A 21692-nucleotide genomic window follows, 5' to 3' on the forward strand; every position below is an offset into this window, starting at 1 on the left:
AGATTTTTCTTCATTAGTATATAGGAATGCAAGAGATTTCTGTGCATTAATTTTGTATCCTGCTAATTTACCAAATTCATTGATGAGCTCTAGTAGTATTCTGGTAGCATCTTTAGGATTCACTATGTATAGTATCATGTAATCTGCAAACAGTGACAGCTTTACTCCTTCTTTTCTGATTTGGATTCCTTTTATTTCTTTTTCTTCTCTGATTGCTGTGGCTAAAACTTCCAAATCTATGTTGAATAATACTGGTGAGAGAGGGCAACCTTGTATTGTTCCTGATCTTAGTGGAAATGGTTTCAGTTTTTCACCATTGAGGATGATGTTGGCTATGGGTTTGTCATATATGGCCTTTATTCTGTGGAGGAAAGTTCCTTCCATGCCTACTCTCTGGAGGCTTTTTATCATAAATGGATGTTGAATTTTGTCAAAAGCTTTCACTGCATCTATTGAGATGATCATATGGTTTTTCTCCTTCAATTTTTTAATATGGTGTATCACGTTTATTGATTTGCATATATTGAAAAATCCTTGCATTCCTTGTGTAAACTCCACTTGATCATGGTGTATGACGATTTTAATGTGCTGTTGGATTCTGTTTGCTAGTATTTTGTTGAGGATTTTTGCATCTATGTTCATCAGTGATATTGGCCTGTAGTTTTCTTTCTTTGTGACATCTTTGTCTGGTTTTGGTATCAGGGTGATGGTGGCCTCATAGAATGAGTTTGGGAGTGTTCCTGCCTCTGCTATATTTTGGAAGAGTTTGAGAAGAATAGGTATTAGCTCTTCTCTAAATGTTTGATAGAATTCACCTGTGAAGCTATCTGGTCCTGGGCTTTTGTTTGCTGGAAGACATTTAATCACAGTTTCAATTTCAGTGCTTGTGATTGGTCTGTTCATATTTTCTATTTCTTCCTGGTTCAGTTTTGGAAGGTTGTGCATTTCTAAGAATTTGTCAATTTCTTCCAGGTTGTCCATTTTATTGGCATATCATTGCTTGTAGTAATCTCTCATGATTCTTTCTGTTTCTGCAGTGTCAGTTGTTACTTCTCCTTTTTCATTTCTAATTCTGTTGATTTGAGTCTTCTCCATTTTTCTCTTGATGAGTCTGGCTAATGGTTTATCAATTTTGTTTATCTTCTCAAAGAACCAGCTTTTAGTTTTATTGATCTTTGCTATTGTTTCCTTCATTCTTTTTCATTTATTTCTGATCTGATCTTTGTGATTTCTTTCCTTCTGCTAACTTTGGCCTTTTTTTGTTCTTCTTTCTCTAATTGCTTTAGGTGTAAGGTTAGGTTGTTTATTTGAGATGTTTCTTGCTTCTTAAGGTAGGCTTGTATAGCTATAAACTTCCCTCTGAGAAATGCTTTTGCTGCATCCCATAGGTTTTGGGTCATTGTGTTTTCATTGTCATTTGTTTCTAGGTATTTGTTTATTTCCTCTTTGATTTCTTCAGTGATCTCTTGGTTACTAAGTAGTGTATTGTTTAGCTTCCATGTGTTTGTATTTCTTACAGATTTTTTCCTGTAATTGATATCTCGTCTCATAGCGTTGTGGTCGGAAAAGATACTTGATACGATTTCAATTTTCTTAAATTTACCAAGGCTTGATTTGTGACCCAAGATATGATCTATCGTGGAGAATGTTCCATGAGCACTTGAGAAGAATGTGTATTCTGTTGTTTTGGGATGGAATGTCCTATAAATATCAATTAAGTGCATCTAGTTTAATGTATCATTTAAAGCTTGTGTTTCCTTGTTTATTTCATTTTGGATGATTTGTCCATTGGTGAAAGTGGGGTGTTAAAGTCCCCTACTATGTTTGTGTTGCTGTCGATTTCCCCTTTTATGGCTGTTAGTATTTGCCTTATGTATTGAGGTGCTCCTATGTTGGTTGCATAAATATTTACAATTGTTATATCTTTGTCATGGATTGATCATTATGTAGTTTCCTTCTTTGTCTCTTGTAATAGTTTTTGTTCTAAAGTCTATTCTGTCTGATATGAGAATTGCTGCTCCAGCTTTCTTTTGATTTCCATTTGCATGGAATATCTTTTTCCTTTCCCTCTCTTTCAGTCTGTATGTGTCCCTAGCTCTGAAGTGGGTCTCTTCTAGATAGCATATTTATGGGTCTTGTTTTTGTACCCATTGAGCCAGTCTATGTCTTTTGGTTGGAGCATTTAATCCATTTACATTTAAGGTAATTATCGATATGTATGCTCCTATTAACATTTTATTTTTTTTTAACATCTTTATTGGAGTATAATTGCTTTACAATGGTGTGTTAGTTTCTGCTTTATAACAAAGTGAATCAGGTATACATATACAATATGTTCCCATATCTCTTCCCTCTTGCATCTCCCTCCCTCCCGCCCTCCCTATCCCACACCTCTAGGTGGTCACAAAGCACAGAGCTTATCTCCCTGTGCTATGTGGTTGCTTCCCACTAGCTATCTATTTTACGTTTGGTAGTGTATATATGTCCATGCCACCATTTTCTTAATTGTTTTGTGTTTGTTATTGTAGGTCTTTTCCTTCTCTTGTTTTTCCTGCCTAGAGAAGTTCCTTTAGCATTTGTTGTAAAGCTAGTTTGCTGGTGCTGAACTCCCTTAGCTTTTGCTTGTCTGTAAAGTTTTAGTTTCTCCATCAAATCTGAATGAGATCCTTGCTGGGTAGAGTAATCTTGGTTGTAGGTTTTTCTCTTTCAGCGCTTTAAATATGTCCTGCCACTCCCTTCTGGCTTGCAGAGTTTCTGCTGAACGTTCAGCTGTTAACCTTATGGGGATTCCCTTAAATGTTACTTGTTTTTCCCTTGCTGCTTTTAATATTTGTTCCTTGTAGTTAATTTTTGATAGTTTGATTAATATGTGTCTTGGCGTGTTTCTCCTTGGGTTTATACTGTCTGGGACTCTCTGTGCTTCCTGGACTTGATTAACTATTTCCTTTCCCATATTAGGGAAGTTTTCAACTATAATCTCTTCAAATATTTTCTCAGTCCCTTTCTTTTTCTCTTCTTCTTCTGGGACCTCTATAATTCGAATGTTGGTGCATTTAATATTGTCCCAGAGGTCTCTGAGACTGTCCTCAATTCTTTTCATTCTTTTTTCTTTATTCTGCTCTGCAGTCGTTATTTCCACTATTTTATCTTCCAGGTCACTTATCCGTTCTTCTTCCTCAGTTATTCTACTATTGATCCCTTCTAGAGAATTTTTAGTTTCATTTATTGTGTTGTTCATCTCTCTTTGTTTGCTCTTTAGTTCTTCTAGGTCCTTGTTAAAGGTTTCTTTTATTTTTTTTATTTATTTTTTTAAATAACGTAGAACATAAAGGGTTTTTTTTTTATGGCTGTGTTGGGTCTTTGTTTCTGCGTGAGGGCTTTCTCTAGTTGTGGCAAGTGGGGACCACTCTTCATCGTAGTGCATGGGCCTCTCATCATCGCGGCCTCTCTTGCTGCAGAGCACAGCCTCCAGACGCGCAGGTTCAGTAATTGTGGCTCACGAGCCTAGTTGCTCCACGACATGTGAGACCCTCCCAGACCAGGACTCAAACCCGTGTCCCCTGCATTGGCAGGCAGACTCTCAACCACTGCACCACCAGGGAAGCTCAAACGTTTCTTTATTTTCTGCATTCTATTTCCAAGGTTTTGGATCATCTTTACTATCATTATTCTGAATTCTTTTAAATGTAGACTACCTATCTCCTCTTCATTTGTTAGGTCTGGTGCATTTTTGCCTTGCTCCTTCATCTGCTGTGTGTTTCTCTGTTCTTATTTTGCTTAACTTACTGTGTTTGGGGTCTCCTTTTCAGAGGCTACAGGTTTCTAGTTTCTATTGTTTTTTGTGTCTGTCCCCAGTGGCTAAGGTTGGTTTAGTGGGTTGTGTAGGCGTCCTCGTGGAGGGCACTAGTACCTGTGTTCTGGTGGATGAGGCTGGATCTTGTCTTTCTGGTAGGCAGGTCCATTTCTGGTGGTGTGTTTTGGGGTGTCTGTGGCATTATTATGATTTTAGGCAGCCTCTCTGCTAATGGATGGGGCTGTGTTCCTGTCTTGCTAGTTGTTTGGCATAGGGTGTCCTGCACTGTAGCTTGCTGCTCGTTGAATGGAGCTGGGTCTTGGCGTTGAGATGGAGATCTCTGGGAGATTTTCACCATTTGATATTACGTGGAGCTGGATGGTCTCTTGTGGACCAGTGTCCTGAACTTGGCTTTCCCACCTCAGTGGCACAGCCCAGTCACCTGGCTGGAGCACCAAGAGCCTGTCCTCCACATGGTTCAGAATAAAAGGGAGAAAAAAAAGAAAGAAAGAAAGAAGAAGATAAAATAAAATAAAGTAAAATAAAATAAAATAAGGTTATTAAAATAAAAAATAATTATTAAGAAAAAATAATTTTTTAAGTAATAAAAGAAAAGCACAGACAGAACCCTAGGACAAATGGTAAAAGGAAAGCTATACAGACAAAATCACACGCAGAGCATACTCATACACACTCACAAAAAGAGAAAAAGGGGAAAATATATATATATCATTGCTCCCAAAGACCACCTCCTCAATTTGGGATGATTCGTTTTCTCTTCAGGTATTCCACAGATGCAGGGTACATCAAGCTGATTGTGGAGATTTAATCCACTGCTCCTGAGGCTGCCGGGAGTAATTTCCCTTTCTCTTCTTTGTTCGCACAGCTCCCAGGGTTCAGCTTTGGATTTGGTCCCACCTCTGCGTGTAGGTCGCCTGAGGGTGTCTTTTCTTTCCTCAGACAGGACGGGGTTAAAGGAGCAGCTGATTCGGGGCTCCGGCTTACTCAGTCCGTGGGAAGGGAGGGGTATGGATGCGGGGCTAACCTGCAGCGGCAGAGGTCAGCGTGACGATGCACCAGCCTGAGGCGCGCCGTGCGTTCTCCCAGGGAAGTTGTCCCTGGATCACGGGACCCTGGCATTGGCGAGTTGCACAGGCTCCTGGGAAGGAGTTGTGGATAGTGACCTGTGCTTGCACACAGGCTTCTTGGTGGCTGCAGCAGCAGCCTTAGCGTCTCATGCCCCACTCTGGGGTCCGTGCTGATAGTCGCGGCTCGGGCCTGTCTCTGGAGCTCCTTTAAGCGACGCTCTTAATCCCCTCTCCTCGCGCACCAGGAAACAAAGAGGCAAGAAAAAGTCTCTTGTCTGTTCGGCAGCTCGTCTTTTTCCCAGACTCCTTCCCGGCTAGCTGTGGTGCACTAGCCCCTTCCGGCTGTGTTCACGCAGCCAACCCCAGTCCTCTCCCTGGGATCCGCCCGAAGCCCGAGCCTCAACTCCCAGCCCCCACCCATCCTGGCGGGTGAGCAGAGCAGCCTCTCAGGCTGGTGAGTGCTGGTCGGCACTGATCGTCCTTGCGGGAATCTCTCCGTTTTGCCCTCTGCACCACTGTTGCTGCGCTCTCCTCCATGGCTCCGAAGCTCCCCCCTCCTCCACCCGCCATCTCCGCCTGTGAAGGGGCTTCCTGATGTGTGGAAACCTTTCCTCCTTCACAGCTCCCTCCCACTGGTGCAGGTCCCGTCCCTATTCTTTGTCTCTGCTTTTTCTTTTTTCTTTTACCCAACCCAGGTACGTGGGGAGTTTCTTGCCTTTTGGGAAGTCTGAGGTCTTCTGCCAGCGTTCAGTAGGTGTTCTGTAGGAGTTGTTCCACATGTAGATGTATTTCTGATGTATTTGTGGGGAGGAAGGTGATCTCCGTGTCTTACTCTTCTGCCATCTTGAAGCTCCTCTCAGCTGCCATTTTTTTAATTATTATTTTTTGGGTCTCTTTAATATAGTCTCAACTTGACATAAAATGGGAAAAAATGTAGCATTTCCACTGAGCTTTTGAGTCCTTTGACATACACTCCAAAAGTGTTACTCATCCTACTTCCACCCCACACTCCCACTGCCACTGCCACGCTGTAACAATCCAAGAAGTAGTACAATGTACCTTTTGGGAAAAATGACTCTTTCCAATAGTTTTGGATCATAAGAATGTACCCTTTTCTCCCCTGATGATTTCCCACTTCAATTTCCCAGCAAAGAGTGTTTCCTAATGCCTAGACTGTTGGCAGTATTTCCAACAAGAAAAGCTGCTTCTCAGTCCTGTAGCATTCTCAAGCAGATAGTAATGCTGGAAATCCCAACAACTCTGCCAGCAAGGGTGACGGAGAGGCAGGCTACCTATCCAGTGACTTCTGCTGCAATAAGGTTTCTGTGAGAGAGGTTACTCTGCAAGAACACATCCACTGGACCTGTCTGTGTCACAGGAGATAAATGAAAGGAAAGTATGAGTGTTGGGGAGAGGATGGAAGAGGACAAACAGCACATGAACAAAGGGCATTTAGCTGTTTCAAGAATGGAGAGAAAAATGAAGGGCAACAAACCGTATAACTCTCTGTCCTACCCCCAAAGAATGCGATGATGGTTTTGCAGAGAAGAATTTGATGTATTAGACATATTCCATCAGAGGAGTCACAACAGATCTGATCCATCTATCACAGAATCCTCAGGCTAGGGTGTATATCTTCCCTTCCACTGCTTTCCAGCCAGAGAGTACTAGAAAAGATGGTCTGTCTGCCTGGGTTTGGGTTTAGAGTTCAGGAGTATTCAATCATGCCACAGGAGATTCCCTTGACTCATCCTTGTGATGACCCCTGAGATGGGGTGGGCCTCCAGTAAGAACTTGGAAGGGAGTGGCTCCAGGATGCTTATCCCTACTGACCCCTTAGGTAATACACCCACACCCTGGAGCCAAAGCTCCCATTAGTCTCGCCTTACCTGGCATAGCTACCCCTGTTATTCTTGGCCAAGATGGAAATTACAGCAAACTGCTTCATGCTTTTCAGCAGGCTCAGCAGTGAGGAAAGCTGAAGCCTCATGGCAGACAGGTGCAGAGAAACTGAAGGTAGAGAATTCCATTCAGTGCCTTCATGGCACAAACACAGTCAATTTTTGGGTTAGAAGTGAGGAATGAGGTGTGGCAACTGGGAAAAAAGATCAAAGATCAGCTTCTAAAAAATCCTTTTCACTAAACGAAAACAAACACAGAAATACAGAGAACAGAGTAGTGGTTACCAGAGGGGAAGGGGCAGCGGGGAGGGAGAAATGAGTAAAGGGGACCAACTGTATGGTGATGGATGGAAAGTAAATTTTTGGTGGTGAATACACTGTAGTGTATATAGAAGTAGAAATAGTGCAGTGTATACAGAAGTATACAATATAATGTTTTATACATGAAACTTATATAATGTTATAAACCAATGTTACCTCAATAAAAAATAAATTAAAAACCTTTTCACTCTGACATGTTTCCATGTTAAAGAGATAGCTCAAAAAAACTGCTTTATATTTTAGAGGTAAATTTTTGTCCTAGAGGTATATATATCCAACCCTACCTGTGGCTCCAAAACAAGAGAGTACAAAGATAGGATTGGGAAGACATGACTTTGCAACAGCACAGATTTTGCAGACTCAGGCCCAGTAAGTTGATTCTGAGTTCAGGATGAGTTAGCAATCTGTCAAAATTCTAATGTAGGGCTTCCCTGGTGGCACAGTTGTTAAGAATCCGCCTGCCAAATATACACAATGGAATATTACTCAGCCATAAAAAGAAACGAAATTGGGTTATTTGTAATGAGGTGGATGGACCTAGCGTCTCTCATACAGAGTGAAGTAAGTCAGAAAGAAAAATAAATACGATATGCTAACACATATATATATAGAATCTAAAAAAAAAAGGGTTCTGATGAACATAGGGGCAGGACAGGAATAAAAACATAGACATAGAGAATGGACTTGAGGACACGGGGAGGGGGAAGGGTAAGCTGGGACGAAGTGAGAGAGTGGCATGGACATATATACACTACCAAAACGTAAAATAGATAGCTAGTGGGAAGCAGCTGCATAGCACAGGGAGATCAGCTTGGTGCTTTGTGACCACCTAAAGGGGTGGGATAGGGAGGGTGGGAGGGAGACTCAAGAGGGAGGAGATATGGGGATATATGTATATGTATAGCTGATTCACTTTGCTATACAGCAGAAACTAACACAACACTGTAAAGCAATTATACTCCAATAAATATGTTAAAAAAAAAAAAGAATCTGCCTGCCAATGCAGGGGACAAGGATTCGAGCCCTGGTCTGGGAAAATCCCACATGCCGGGAAGCAACTAAGCCCGTGTGCCACAATTACTGACCCTGTGCTCTAGAGCCCACGAGCCACAACTACTGAGCTCATGTGCCAAAACTACTGAAACCCACGTGCCTAGAGCCCGTGCTCCGCAACAAGAGAAGCCACCACAATGAGAAGCCCACACACCACAATGAAGAGTAGCCCCCACTCACCTCAACTAGAGAAAGCCTGCACACGGCAACTAAGACCCAACACAACCATAAATAAATAAATAAATAAATAAATAAATAAATAAATTTACATCAACTATACTTCAATAAAAATTTTAAAAAATTCTAATGTAAAGTTAGGTTGTATCAATAGGACCATAATGCTCAGAATTAGAGAAGTGAAAGTTCCACTTTATTCTGGGTTGGTAAGACCACTTGAGATATTATTTTTCCTGCTGGCTACCATAGTTTATAACTGATACTGGTAAACTGGATCAGGTCACAAAACAGTAGTCAGGATGGTGAATGAGGAGGAAACTGAAAACTATTGAATGTGAGGAACAGTAAAATGAACTAGAGATGTTTATCATGAAGAATAGATTTAGTTATTTTAAGGGCTATAATAGGAAACTGAAATTAGACTTTCCTATATAATACAAATAAAGTAGGACTACTGGATTGAAGTTGCTGACAAGTGCAGCTTTTCTAACAAATCTGGGAATATGCCAGAACTCAAAGAGATAGTTCCTAAAATCAGTTCTAAAGTGACTGGAGTGATTGCTTAACCAATAGCAAGTAGAAGCAACAGTGAGCTGGCAGAAAGACGGACCATCAGAGGACACAGAATGATGGGGAAAGCTGTGAATTTCATTGAAGTGAGGATAAAAGTAAACTCAAAAAGAACACAAAATGCAACAGTGGGAAAGCAAAAAAATAAGAACAAAGCAAGGTGGAGTCCCAGACAGTACCAGTGGAAACCAAACAACCAGAAGAAATGCACATAGTAGTTTCAGATAAAGCCCAGTTAGGAGAACCAACACAGAAACAGTAGCCATGGCCAGAAACGTTAGTGACAGTTGGATTTTACCTCGTAAGTTATGTCATAGCTCCTTCAGAAACAGAAAATTTTTAAGAGGGTGACTCAAAAGGACAACTGACTATAAAGGTCACTGCTCCCTAGTGACTGAGGAATCTTAAAGCTCGAAGACAACTTAGAGAGCATATAGTCCATCCTCTGTTTCAGTTCTACCCTTGAAACTCTATTTTCTGCAGTGTTGAGTACAATTTTCCATAACATGCTAGTTTCAAACTGACAACCAGGCAAAGCACACAAACTTCACACTTGAGGAACACCATTTACAACAAGACAACTAGGTAACCTTTCTCACTAGGGCAGCTGTCTTTTACAATATTGCAATGTATTTCATCTGAACACTATTTTCATGCCTGTATTTTCATACAGGTCAAAACCCAAGGACTTCCCTCATCCTGTCTCTTTCCACAACTTTCTCCACTTTATACAATTACCTTACATACTCAGAGCAGTGTAGGCCAACCTCCAATTATTCCTTCAACAGCCCAAGGACTTACATAAATGACAAAATGGAAATAGTACTCCTCAAGGAATCCTACTACCCTAGAAATAACATGCAGCTGCTCAGCCAGTTCCTGTTCATCGTGTTGTAAATTCCATAGCCTTTTAGTTAGAGCTATCAAATATTCTCAAGATCTATATCATCTTCCACTGATCCTCAGTCAAATTTAGCCCTATATCCTAGTCACTATAAAAATGCCCTTTTTAATACAAGTGAAAATAAAAAGGGGATATACACATAGGACTTCCTGTATGGACAAAATAGTGTAAATTCATCTCTCTCTCCCTTTCTCCCACTAAGTACAATTACACGTGACAAACAAAGAAGAACTCTGAAAGGTAGAACTGGTTAGGGAGCCCCCAGGATTGCAGGAAAAACACAGCAGCAGGGTGCCTTACATCATGCCATTCAATGGAAGAAAGTAACCCATGCCTGGAATTTCCCAACCCCCAACTTGACAACAGAAGGTGGTGCAAGTAGGCTTATTTCTCCCCCAGCTCACCTGAAGTGCTGCCTACAACACCAAGCCAGCCTAGCATCATAGGAAAGGGGGACGTTGATCTACCCACTGAAAATAAGTAGCCAGAGAAGTGCTCTCCTTCCCTGTAGGCCTGAAACTCCCCTCCCCCACCAAAAGATACTCAGTGGCTGGGTAGCACTGGCAAAGAGATCTCACCACAACAACCATCAACACCTGGGTATGAAGTACAGTTTATTATCAAGGCTAGAGACTCCATTCCCCACTTAGAAGCACCAGAGGACTTCTCATGGGGAAGCCCCTTCTGCCTCTCCAATTAGTATCACCTGAGACCAGTGGGAGCCCCAGAGCACCAAGATAAACCAAACAGATGAGAATAGCACTGGAAAGGTTCCGAAAATTACACATTCATTGAAACTACAGCTCACAAAACCTTCATGTTAAACCTAAACAGGGTGAGTACCTACTAAAATAAAAAATTTAAATAGGACTCAGAATCTGCTAATGCAATAGAAAAATATATCCAGGAAACAATCAAAAATCACCTATCATAACAAGAACAATGAAAATCACAACCTGGATGAAAAAAGACAATCAATTGATGACATCATCAAAATGAAAGTGACTGTTCATTATTGGAATCATCCGATGAAGATTTTAAAGCAGCAAGAATTTTAAATCAAAAAAGGATTCAGTAAGCATTACAAATTCCTTTGAAATACATGAAGACATAGAAAATCTCAGCAAAGAAAGAGAAGTTATAATAAAAACCAAATGGAGGAGACCTTCAAAATGGCAGAGGAGTAAGACGTGGAGATGACCTTCCTCCCCACAAATACATCAGAAATACATCTACGTGTGGAACAGCTCCTACAGAACACCTACTGAACGCTGGCAGAAGACCTCAGACTTCCCAAAAGGCAAGAAACTCCCCACATATCTGGGTAGGGCAAAAGAAAAAAGAAAAAACAGAGACAAAAGAAGAAGGATGGGAGCTGCACCTCTGGGAGGGAGCTGTGAAGGAGGAAAAGTTTCCACACACTAGGAAACCCCCTCACTGGTGTAGACGGCGGTGGGTCGGCGGGGGGGGGGGAAGCTTTGGAGCCACGGAGGAGAGTGCAGCAATAAGGGTGCAGAGGGCAAAGCGGAGAGATTCCCACACAGAGGATCAGTGCTGACCAGCACTCACCAGCCTGAGAGGCTTGTCTGCTCACCAGCCAGGGCAGGTTGGGGCTGGGAGCTGAGGCTCGGGCTTCGGAGTTCAGATCCCAGGGAGAGGAGTGGGGTTGGCTGCGTGAACACAGCCTGAAGGGAGCTAGCGCACCACAGCTAGCTAGGAAGGAGTCCGGGAAAAAGTCTGGAACTGCCTAAGAGGCAAGAGACCATTGTTTCGGGGTCTGCGAGGAGAGGGGATTCAGAGCACCACCTAAATGAGCTCCAGAGATGGGCACGAGCCACGGCTATCAGCACGAATACTAGGGATAGGCATGAAATGCTAAGGCTGCTGCTGCAGCCACCAAGAAGCCTGTGTGCAAGCACAGGTCACTATCCACACCTCCTCTCCTGGGACCCTATGCAGCCTGCCACTGCCAGGGTCCCGTGATCCAGGGACGACTTCCCTGGGAGAACACACAGCGCACCTCAAGCTGTTGCAACGTCACGCTGGCCTCTGCCACTGCAGGCTCGACCCACATTCCTTACCCCTTCTTCCCCCTGGCCTGAGTGAGCCAGAGCCCCCTAATCAGCTGCTACTTTAACCCCGTCCTGTCTGAGCGAAGAACAGATGCCCTCAGATAACCTACATGCAGAGGCAGGGCCAAATCCAAAGCTGAACCCCAGGAGCTCTGCGAACAAAGAAGAGAAAGGGAAATTTCTCCCAGCAGCCTCCAGAGCAGCGGATTAAATCTCCACAATCAACTTGATGTACCCTGCATCTGTGGAATACCTGAATAGACAAGGAATCATCCCAAAATTGAAGCAGTGGACTTTGGGAGCAACTGTAAACTTGGGGTTTGCTTTCTGCATCTAATTTGTTTCTGGTTTTATGATATCATAGTTTAGTAGTTAGAGTTTATTATCATTGGTAGATTTGTTTATTGATTTGGTTGTTCTCTTCCTTTTTTTATTATATATAGATATATATATTCTTTTCCTTTTTCTCTTTTTGTGAGTGTGTACGTGTATGCTTCTTTGTGTGATGCTGTTTGTATAGCGTTGCTTTTACCATTTGTCCTAGGGTACTGTCTGCCCCTTTTTTTTTTTTTAAGTATACTTTTTAGCACTTGTTATCATTGGTGGATTTGTTTTTTGGTTGGCTGCTCTCTTCCTTCTTTCTTTCTTTCTTTTTTCTTTTTTAAATTACATTTTAATTTTTTAAAAGAATTTTTTTATTTTTTATTTTAATAACTATTTTATTTTCCTTTTTCTTTCTTTCTTTCTTCTTTTCTCCCTTTTCTTTTGAGCTGTGTGGCTGACAGGGTCTTGGTGCTCTGGCCAGGTGTCAGACCTGAGCCTCTGAGGTGGAAGAGCCAAGTTCAGGACACTGGGCCACCAGAGACCTCCCAGCCCCACATAATATCAATCAGCGAGAGCTCTCACAGAGACTTCCATCTCAAGCTAAAAGACCCAGTTCCACTCAACGACCAGCAAGCTACAGTGCTGGACACCCCATTACAAACAACTAGGAAGACAGGAACACAATTCCACCCATCAGCAGACAGGCTGCCTAAAATCATAATAAGGTCACACACACCCAAAACACACCACCAGACACAGTCCTGCTCAACAGAAAGACAAGATTCAGCCTCATCCACCAGAACACAGGCACTAGTCCCCTCCACCAGAAAGCCTACAAAACACACTGAAGCAACCTTACCCACTGTGGGTAGACACCAAAAACAATGGGAACTACAAACCTGCAGCCTGCAAATAGGAGACCCCAAATACAGTAAGTTAAGCAAAATGAGAAGACAGAGAAACACACAGCAGATGAAGGAGCAAGGTAAAAACCGACCAGACGAAACAAATGAAGAGGAAATAGGCATTCTACCTGAAAAACAATTCAGAGTAATGATAGTAAAGATGATCCAAAATCTTGGAATTAGAAAGGAGAAAATACAAGAAACATTTAACAAGGACCTAGAAGAACTAAAGAGCAAACAAACAATGATGAAAAACACAATAAATGAAATTAAAAATTCTCTAGAAGGAATCAGTAGCAGAATAACTGAGGCAGAAGAATGGATAAGTGACATGGAAGGTAAAATAGTGGAAATAACTACCACAGAGCAGAATAAAGAAAAAAGAATAAAAAGAATTGAGGACAGACTCAGAGACATCTGGGACAACATTAAATGTAACAACATTCAAATTATAGGGGTCCCAGAAGAAAAACAGAAAAAGAAAGGGACTGAGAAAATATTTGAAGTGATGATAGTTGGAAACTTCCCTAATATGGGAAAGGAATTAGTCAAACAAGTCCAGGAAGCACAGAGAGTCCCATACAGGATAAATCCAGGGAGAAACGTGTCAAGACACATATTAATCAAACTATCAAAAATTACATACAAAGAAAATATATTAAAAACAGCAAGGGAAAAGCAACAAATAACATACAAGGGAATCCCCAGTAAGGTTAACAGCTGATCTTTCAGCAGAAACTCTGCAAGCCAGATGAGAGTGGCAGGATATATTTAAACTGATGAAAAGGAAAAACCTGCAACCAAGATTAGTCTACCCTGCAAGGATCTCATTCAGATTCAATGGAGAAATTAAAATATTTACAGACAAGCAAAAGCTAACAGAATTCAGCACCATCAAGCCAGCTTTACAACAACTGCTAAAGGAACTTCTCTTTAGAAATCTAAAGATTTGGGGCTTCCCTGGTGGCACAGTGGTTGAGAATCTGCCTGCTAATGCAGGGAACACGGGTTCGAGCCCTGGTCTGGGAGGATCGCACATGCCGCAGAGCAATTAGGCCCGTGAGCCACAAATACTGAGCCTGCGCGTCTGGAGCCTGTGCTCCACAACAAGAGAGGCCACGATAGTGAGAGGCCCATGCACCGCAATGAAGAGTGGCCCCCACTTGCCGTAACTAGAGGAAGCCCTCTCACAGAAACGAAGACCCAACACAGCCAAAAAATAAATAAATAAATAAATAATAATTAAAAAAAAAGAAAGAAATCTAAAGATTTCTTAATTGGATTAAGAAAATGGTAATAGGATCATATGTATCAATAATTATCTTAAAAGTAAATGGATTAAATGCTCCAAACAAAAGACATGGAGTGGCTGAATGGATACAAAAATGAGACCCATATATATGCTGTCTACAAGGGACCCACTTCAGACCTAGTGACACATACAGACTGAAAGTGAGGGGATGGAAAAATATATTCCATGCAAATGGAAATCAAAAGAAACCTGGAGTAGCAATTCTCATATCAGACAATGTAGACTATAAAATAAAGACTGTTACAAGAGACAAAGAAGGACACTACAGAATAATCAAGGGATCAATCCAAGAAGAAGATATAACAATTGTAAATATTTATGCACAAAATATAGGAGCATATCACTACATAAGGCAAATGTTAATAGCAATAAAAGAGGAAATCAACAGTAACACAATAATAGTAGGGGATTTTAAAACCCCACTTTCACCAATAGACAGATGAACCAAAATGAAAATAAATAAGGAAACACAAGCTTTAAATGATACATTAAATAAGATGGACTTAATTGATATTTATAGGACATTCCATCCAAAAACAACGGAATACACTGTCTTCTCAAGTGCACATGGAATATTCTCCAGGATAGATCATATCTTGGGTCACAAATCAAGTCTTGGTAAATTTAGGAAAATTGAAATCATATCAAGTATCATTTCTGGACACAACTCTATGAGACTAGATATCGATTACAGGAAAAAAATCTGTAAAAAATACAAACACATGGAGGCTAAACAATGAGCTACTAAGTAAACAAGAGATCACTGAAGAAATCAAAAAGGAAATCAAAAAATACCTAGAAACACATGACAATGAAAACATGATGACCCAAAAACTATGGGATGCAGCAAAAGCAGTTCTAAGAGGGAAGTCTATAGCAATACAATCCTACCGAAAGAAACAAGAAGAATCCGACATAAACAACCTAAGCTTACACCTAAAGCAACTAAAGAAAACAACAACAAAACAAAAAATCCCAAAGTTAGCAGAAAGAAAGAAATCATAAAGATCAGATCGGAAATAAATGAAAAAGAAATGAAGGAAATGATAGCAAGGATCAGTAAAACTAAAAGCTGGTTCTTTGAGAAGATAAACAAAATTGATAAACCATTAGTCAGACTCATCAAGAAAAAAAAAGGGAGAAGACTCACATCAACAGAATTAGAAATGAAAACAGAGAAGTAACAACTGACACTGCAGAAATACAAAGGATCATGAGAGATTACTACAAGCAACTGAATGGCAATAAAATAGACAACCTAGATGAAACGGACACATTCTTAGAAAAGCACAACCTTCTGAGACTGAGCCAGGAAGAAACAGAAAATATAAACAGACCAATCACAAGCACTGACTTTGAAATTGTGATAAAAAATCTTCCAAAAAAAAGCCCAGGACCAGATGGCTTCACAGGTGAATTCTATCAAATATTTAGAGAAGAGCCAACACCTATCCTTCTCAAACTCTTCCAAAATATAGGAGAGGGAGGAACACTCTCAAACTCATTCTACTAGGCCACCATCACCCAGATACCAAAACCAGACCAAGATGTCACAAAAAAAGAAAACTACAGGCCAATATCATTGATGAATATAGATTCAAAAATCCTCAACAAAATACTAACAAACAGAATCCAACAACACATTAAAAGGATCATACACCATGATCAAGTGGGGTTTATACCAAGAATGCAAGGATTCTTCAGTATACACAAATCAATCAATGTGATACTCCTTATTAAAAAACTGAAGGATAAAAACCATCTGATAATCTGAATAGATCCAGAAAAAAGCTTTAGACAAAATTCAACAGCCATTTATGATAAAAACTCTCCAGAAAGTAGGCATAGAGGGAACTTACCTCAACATAATAAAGGCCATATATGACAAACACACAGCCAACATCATTCTCAATGGTGAAAAACTGAAACCATTTCCACTAAGATCAGGAACAATACAAGGTTGCCCTCTCTCACCAGTATTATTCAACATAGTTTTGGAAGTTTTAGCCACAGCAATCAGACAAAAAAAGAAGTAAAAGGCATCCAAATCAGAAAAGAAGAAGTAAAACTGTCACTGTTTGCAGATGACATGATAGTATACATAGAGAGTCCTAAAGATGTTACCAGAAAACTACGAGAGCTAATCAATGAAATTGGTAAGGTAGCAGGATACAAAATTAATGCACAGAAATCTCTTGCATTCCTATACACTAATGATGAAAAATATGAAAGAGAAATGAAGGAAACACTCCCATTTACCATTGCAACAAAAAGAATAAAATACTTAGGAATAAACCTACTTAAGGAGACAAAGACCTGTATGCAGAAAACTGTAAGACACTGACGAAAGAAATTAAAGGTGATACAAACAGATGGAGAGATATACCATGTTATTGGATTGGAAGAATCAACATTGTGAAAATGACTCTACTATCGAAAGCAGTCTACATATTAAATGCAACCCTTATGAAACTACCAATGGCATTTTTCACAGAACTAGAACAAAAAATTTCACAATTTGTATGGAAACACAAAAGACCATGAATAGCCAAAGCAATCTTGAGAAAGGAAAACAGACATGGAGGAATCAGGCTCCCTGAGTTCAGACTATACTACAAAGCTACAGCAATCAAGACAGTTTGGTACTGGCGCAAGAACAGAAATATAGATGAATGGAACAGGATAGAAAGCCCAGAGATAAACCCACGCACATATGGTCACCTTGTCTTTGTTAAAGGAGGCAAGAATATACAATGGAGAAAAGACAGCCTCTTCAATAAGTGGTGCTGGAAAATTGGACAGCTACATGTACAAGAATGAAATTAGAACACTCCCTAACACCATACACAAAAATAAACTCAAAATGGATTAAAGACCTAAGTTTAAAGCCAGGCACTATCAAACACTTAGGGGAAAACATAGGCAGAGCACTCTATGACATAAATCACAGAAAGAACCTTTTTGACCCACCTCCTAGAGAAATGGAAATAAAAACAAAAATAAACAAATGGGACCTAATGAAACTTAAAAGCTTTTGCACTGCAAAGGAAACCATAAACAAGACGAAAAGACAACCCTCAGAATGGGAGAAAATATTTGCCAACAAAGCAACTGACAAAGGATTAATTTCCAAAATATACAAGCAGCTCATGAAGCGCAATATCAAAAAAACAAACAACCCAATCCCCACATGGGCAGAAGACCTAAGTAGACATTTCTCCAAAGAAGTTATGCAGATTGCCAACAAACACATTAAAGGATGCTCAAAATCATTAATCATTAGAGAAGTGCAAATAAAAACTACAATGAGGTATCACTTCCCACTGGTCAGAATGGCCATCATCAAAAATCTACAAACAATAAATGCTAGAGAGTGTGTGGAGAAAAGGGAACCCTCTTGCACTATTTGTGGGAATGTAAAATGATACAGCCACTATGGAGAACAGTATGGACATTCCTTAAAAAACTAAAAATAGAACTACCATATGACCCAGCAATCCCATTACTGGGCATATACCCTCAAAAAACCATAATTCCAAAAGAATCATGTACCACAACGCTCATTGCAGCTCTATCTACAATAGCCAGGACATGGAAGCAACCTAAGTGCCCATCGACAGACGAATGGGTAGAGAAGATGTGGCACATATATACAATGGAATATTACTCAGCCATAAAAAGAAAAGAGATTGAGTTATATGTAGTGAGGTGGATGGATCTAGATACTGTCATACAGAGTGAAGTAAGTCAGAAAGAGAAAAACAAATACCATATGTTAACAGATACATATGGAATCTAAAAAAAAATGGTTCTGAAGAACCTAGGGGCAGGACAGGAATAAAGACACAGATGTAGAGAATGGACTTGAGGACACGGGGAGGGGGAAGGTTAAACTGGGAGGAAGTGAGAGAGTGGCATGGACATATATACACTACCAAAGGTAAAATAGATAGCTAGTGGAAAGCAGCCGCATAGCACAGGGAGATCAGCTCAGTGCTTAGTGACCACCTAGAGGGGTGGGATTGGGAGGGTGGAAGGGAGACACAAGAGAGAGGAGATATGATGTTATATGTATATGTATAGCTGATTCACTTTGTTATAAAGCAGAAACTAACACACCATTGTAAAGCAATTATACTCCAATATGTTAAAAAATAAAAAATAAAAAAGAGACATGCACCCCAATGTCCATTGCAGCACTATTTACAATAGCCGGGTCATGGAAGCAACCTAAATGCCCATCCAGAGACGAATGGATAAAGAAGATGTGGTACATATGTACAATGAAATATTACTCAGCCATAAAAAGGAATTAAATTGGATCATTTGTAGAGACGTGGATGGACTTAGAGACTGTCATACAGAGTGACGTAAGTCAGAAGGATAAATAAATATTGTATATTAATGCATATATGTGGAATCTAGAAAAATGGTACAGATGAACCACTTTGCAAGGCAGAAATAGAGACACAGATGTAGAGAACAAACATATGGACACCAAGGGCGGGACAGTGGAGGGGAGGGGTGGTGGTGGTGGTGGGATGAATTGGGAGATTGGGATTGACATATATACACTAATGTGTATAAGATAGATAACTAATAAGAATCTGCTGTATAAAAATAAATTAATTTAATTTAATTTTAAAAAAACTAAAATTAGAACTACCATATGACCCAGCAATCCCACTACTGAGCATATACCTGGAGAAAACCATAATTCAAAAAGAGTCATGTACCACAGTGTTCATTGCAGCTCTATTTACAATAGCCAGGAGATGGAAGCAACCTAAGTGGCCATCGACAGATGAATGGATAAAGAAGATGTGGCACATATATACAATGGAATATTACTCAGCCATACAAAGAAACAAAATTGAGTTAGTTGTAGTCAGTTGGATGGACCTAGAGTCTGTCATACAGAGTGAAGTAAGTCAGAAAGAGAAAAACAAATACCATATGTTTACACGTATATATGGAATATATTTTTTAAAAATGGTCTGGCAAACCTAGGGGCAGTTCAGGAATAAAGACATAGACGTAGAGAATGGGCTTGAGGACACGGGAATGGGGAACGGTAAGCTGCGATGAAGTGAGAGAGTGGCATGTACACATATACACTACCAAATGTAAAATAAATAGCTAGTGGGAAGCAGCCACATAGCACAGGGAGATCAGCTCCATGCTTTTTGACCACCTAGAGGGGTGGGATAGGGAGGGTTGGAGGGAGATGTAAGAGGGAGGGGATATGGCGATATATGTATACGTATAGCTGATTCAGTTTGTTATACACCAGAAACTAACACACAATTGTAAAGCAATTTTACGCCAATAAAGATGTTAAAAAAAAATAGGGACTAGTTGGGTAAAGCTGGAGAATAGGGTATATGAAAGTAATGGTAAAAGTTGAACCTAAGTTAGACTAGGTTCAGAATGTGAAGCGCCTTGTATGCAATTCTGCTAGGATTAATCATATAGGTTCAACCCCAATGGGTAGCCACTGAGGATTTATTAACTAGGGAGTGACAGGATCACATCTGTGTTTTAGAACAAAACCTCTGTCTGCAGTGGAAAAGTTAGGTTTGAGGAGAGCAGCCTGGAGGTAAAGAAGCTTCTTGTTGCAGAAATCTAAATAGAAGGTGATGAGAGCCTGAATCTCACTTTCTAGGAGAGAATGAGGAAGGTAATGGGGCAGAGAAATGTGGGTGGTACTTTCGTGAGAAAATAATATCAACTTAACCATGTGACTCTTCCAGATCATGAGCAAAGCTTTACATTTCTTTGTCTCCCACAATGCCCTGTTTTCTGCTGGGCCCACAATAGATATAGGATACACTAATCTCCAGAAATTGAAGACTTAGGAATTTTTGGCTCTACTAAGCCTTCTAAGCTAGTTTTCACTTGAAGTAACACATAATTGAGCATGGAGGAGTCCACACGGAGATGCTCCAAGTGAGTCAAGAAGTCTGGTTTGGATAACTTTAAGCTCTTATTTTTTTTAATAAGGATTAATTTGGCAGTCTCTACTGACGAGGCAGGACTAGGCTTAGAAGGCCTTGACAGGACATTTTTGTGCATCTTTTGATTAGAGCCTTTATTTCTTGGACCATATTACCTGTTGTTACATTTATCAAAAAATTATACCTTAAAGCTTATTTTATTTAACTAGTCCCTATTCCAGCCTAATACAGAGACCCCCTCATAACATCCTTGACAGGTATTACCCAGCCCAGCATCTGCCTAAAATTCCCCAAGGATGGAATTCCCACTACTTCCCAAGACACCTAGATTCAGAACCTAAGGGCAGAGGAATTTAGTTAGTCTATGACCATGTACTAATTTTTCAAAGCCAAGGCAACTATTTTGAACATGCAGTAGTTTGTTCTTAGCACCTCTCAACCCCCTACCTTGTACTTTAATAGCATTCTGTTTATATGTTACTAGGTAAATAACATATTTACAAGCATTCAGTATTTTAACAATACTTATTGAACTCTTAAACTATGTGCAGGGCTCTGCTGTGGCTAGGCAACGGGAGGGGAAGGTGGTTGAATGGGGCTAGAGAAGGAAGTTAGACACAGACATTATCCTCAATGAGTATGGCATCTAGTAGGACCAGATCACTGGTGCCAAATACAGCATAAGCCATTGGTGCCAAAGATCATTTACCAAGTTAGGTGTGATTAAGAACATGGCTTGGCCTCTTAAGAAGTGACAAAACCAACTTTTCCAATAAATCTTCTAAATTTACCCAGTGGCTTGCCACATGGTGAAAAGTGTTTATCTCCTGCTTTCAGTTTTTGTTGGCATACCAGAACCTACTCTGTGAATGATGGCTTCCAAATGCACCCTCTCTTGGGCCCATTAATCATGAGTATTATCGAGTAGAGAAACTAGATTTTAAAATGCTTCCTTAAGGATTCCAGAATTTGTTGATGATATCCAATCTAAAGAATATCTAAAACCATTATTCTCTCCCTACTGGGGCCTCAAAGATCTCTAGTTTCCCTGAATTGCCAAGAAATGCTATTAGCATTTGGCAAAAGGGGCAAAAGAACACTATATCACCATGTTTGTGACTTTTCTAAGTTCAATAGATTTTATTAGCAGGAGTATCCCATCTTGCCTTTCATCATCTGCACTGTTATTCCCCTCAAAATAATTACTTCTTATGTTTGGAAATCATTTGTATCTTACACAAATCTTATCTCTTTCTCAGTATGAAAAAATTCAAGGTGCTGTAGTGAGGCTTTCCAATTTGATTAGGAAGAGTAT

At 40.3% G+C, this 21692-nt stretch overlaps 1 long non-coding RNA gene across 2 annotated transcripts in view; it reads right to left on the reverse strand.

The window, feature by feature from the left end:
• LOC309653113 overlaps positions 1-21692 on the reverse strand; it is a 133992-nt gene that overhangs the window by 43208 nt on the left and 69092 nt on the right. The gene's annotated exons all lie outside the window — the stretch shown is intronic.

This window comes from Balaenoptera physalus, assembly GCF_965194825.1.
Source record: "Balaenoptera physalus genome assembly, chromosome: X".
Classification (NCBI taxonomy): Eukaryota; Metazoa; Chordata; class Mammalia; order Artiodactyla; family Balaenopteridae; genus Balaenoptera; species Balaenoptera physalus.